Source organism: Crocuta crocuta, unplaced genomic scaffold (assembly GCF_008692635.1).
Source record: "Crocuta crocuta isolate KB4526 unplaced genomic scaffold, BGI_CrCroc_1.0 scaffold755, whole genome shotgun sequence".
Classification (NCBI taxonomy): Eukaryota; Metazoa; Chordata; class Mammalia; order Carnivora; family Hyaenidae; genus Crocuta; species Crocuta crocuta.
In genome coordinates, this window is record NW_027531305.1 from 125,109 (window position 1) to 128,485 (window position 3,377).

Genomic DNA, 3,377 nt, shown 5'->3' on the forward strand with positions numbered 1-3,377 from the left:
TCATCTGTTGATTGAGTCTGGCCTGTGTATTATAGGTTCACCATGGAAAAGAGGAGCCCATGTACCCCCGCTTGGAGACCTGGTTTCATTGCGCGTGGGTGCGTGTGCGCGCGCGCGCGCACGCGCGCACACACACACACACACACACACACACACACACACACAGAGCCCACAATGCATCATGTCCTCCTGGTGTGTGTTACTTCTATGTCCTCATCTCCCCCAGGCTGCCTCAACACACTGTTTAGGATATGAATGCGTACACATCATCTTACCCTTCCCAGAAAGCTTGTAGAAATAGTACCCAGAAAGTCCTATTCGTAGCTTCCCAAGCACAAATAATCTGGGGGCTTCATTTTGGAATGGTCACTTTCTGACCTGTATACAATGAAACATAAAAAATTATGTTTAATGACTAGAGAGAGAGAAAAAGTAGTGCTGGTGGCATCCAATCCTGGTGACATCCCATTTGTACCCAGCAAAAATAATGAAAGAACAAAAATAAATTTGTCCAAAGGACAAAAGTACTGACATCTTTATGGTGTGAAACATCTTACATACTGAATGAACCTCACAAAGGAATGGACCAATGCTTCTCACAATTTGGGCATTTTTATTACCAGAGAGCAGAGAGCAGAAGACTTGATTTTCATGTGTCTATTATTCCATATTGATTAGACTGATCAATTTTCATGTGGCCCAATAGAAGATGAGGCAAGCCCCTTTATCACTCTTCTTATGTGACATCTTTTTTGTGTGTGTATTTGTTGTTCTTATGCTTTGGGTTTTAGTCACTTTCTTGACACGTCTGATGAGCACAAGTAGTAATGATTCAGTTCCTTATCCAACACGCAAAGTCCTCCCCAGACTCTATAAAATCTTACATTCCCCGTGACGATCTATCCTCTTACTCTGAATAATCTGTATGTGACTTATCTGAGGACATTATTTCATACCCACATTTATTCCACTGCACTCTTGTCTGTCATTATGATGTAATTCCCAAAGGAGCAGGAACCTCATCTTCTTCTTTACAGAAGCATGTGGATGTGTGTGCACTTATACGGAAGTAAGTTCAAGAACATGAGACATTATGAAATACAAAGAGTGATAAAGGAAATAACACCAGGTTAAAGAGAGCAGTTTCAGTACAACAGTATTAAACATAATTGGAGTTTTGAGAACTAACTGAAACATGATCTATGGAAGCAGTAAGTCAACTAAATCAACATGGAAGAATAATAAAGTTCCCTGAGACCTGGAAATAAAAGAGCATAACATATAAAGTTCTTAGAAATTTCTGGCACATAGCAGCTGCACTTTTGGTATTTGTTGAATGAATCAGGAATTAGGTCTAATTAGATATGCACTTTAAAAAATTTTTTTTTATTGTTTTATTTATTTCTAGGAGAGAGAGAGAGAGACAGTGTGAGCAGGGGAGGGTCAGAGAGAGGGAGTCACAGACTGAAACAGGCTCCAGGCTCTGAGCTGGCAGTCAGCACAGAGCCCGACGCAGGGCTCGAACCCACCAACCGCAAGATCATGACCTGAGCGAAAGTCGGACGCTTAACCGACTAAGCCACCCAGGCACCCCAGATATGCACTTTTAATGCATGACGGAGCTGCATTTAAATGTAGTTGTAAAGACTGGATTGTTGAGTGAAAGCTGGTATAAATGATTTTCTATTGGAATGAAGTGTGGTGATTCCTTACTTCACACATCCCACAAAAACTCCAAAAGAGTAAACTCTCAGTGTAAGAATAACCATTGCATTTTAGATGCACATCTAGAAAGCTACATATAAAATCTACAGGTGGGCAAACCATCATAATTAAGGCAAAAAAAAAAACTCAGAAACAAAAAGTTAGATGTATTTCAATGAATAAATTTTAAAACTATTTTATGGTCTGAAATACCTAACTAAAAATCAATGGTGAAGTGTGATTTACAATTATTTGAAATGCTGATAATTATAGATAAATAGAGCATATACTATGTGGGCTTATAATAATAACACACAAATGAACATGAACAAATGACTCTTTACTTGAGCTCACTAATAGTTTCAAAAATCAACAAGAAATCTCTTTCACATGCTTCACCCTGAGAAATCACTCAAAGGGCTATCACATTTAACAGGGTTCTAATTTTTAAACAAATAACAAAAACTTTCTAATTTTGCTGTCAGAATTGCAAAGCATCATAACATCTCAGGAGGCTGTGAAGACAGTTACAAATATTAAAAATACAGATATTCTTGGGGTGCCTGGCTGCCTCAGTTGGTAGAGCACATGACTCTTGAGCTTGGGGTTGTAAGTTCAAGACCCATGTTGGGTGTAGAGATTTTTGGAAAATAAAACAACAACTTTAAACAAAAATACAGATATTCTCTAACTCTGTAGGATTTCTCAGTCTCTACTATATGGACATTCTGGGCCAGATCCTTCTCTGTGATGGGAGGTGTCCTTTGTATTATAGGATGTTTAGAGCATCCCTGGCCTCCATGCACCCTTCTCCAGTGTGACGGCCAAAAAATGTCTCCGAACATTGCTCATTATCCCCTGGGGGACAAAAGCACCTTTCGTTGCATAAGAGTTTTTTTTTTTGTTTTGTTTTGTTTTTTTTTTTTTTTTTTTTTTTTTTTTTTTNGTCCTCAGTTTTTGTCAGCATTCAAAAGTCTCTCATGGTTTGCCTCTCTCCCTTTCCCCCACCATTTCCGCCCTTCTTCTCCCCCTTGTTCCTCGGTCAAGTTCCTCCCAATCCTCCTATACGTGCAAACATATGATATTTGTCCTTCTCTGCCTGATAGCCAAAGTAATACTGAAAAATAAAACCAAAACGGGAGGTATCACCATCCCAGACTTTAGCCTCTACTACAAAGCTGTCGTCATCAAGACAGTATGGTATTGGCACAAAAACAGACACATAGACCAATGGAACAGAATTGAGAACTCAGAAGTGGACCCAAAAGTATACAGCCAACTGATCTTTGACAAAGCAGGAAAGAATATCCAATCGTTGCATAAGAGTTTTAAGTATTTAAAAATATTTTGTAGCATTGACACAATCGTAATTTAATGAGAAAAATATGAAAGACCATCTAAAGTGTAAATGGCACAGCCACACCATGATATATCATACAGACCTTGAAATAATGAATCACTGGCTGGCTCAGTCGGCAGGGCGTGAGACTCTTGATCTTGAAGTTGTGAGCTCAAGCCCCACATTGGGGGTAGATATTACTTAAAAATAAAATCTTTAAAAGAAAAAGAACTAATGAATCAGCATTATACTACTTTCCTAGACAGACATGGGTAAGGTACTACTGAGTCAGAAGGACTGGCAGAGAAAAGCTAGAAAGGACAATTGTGTCAGA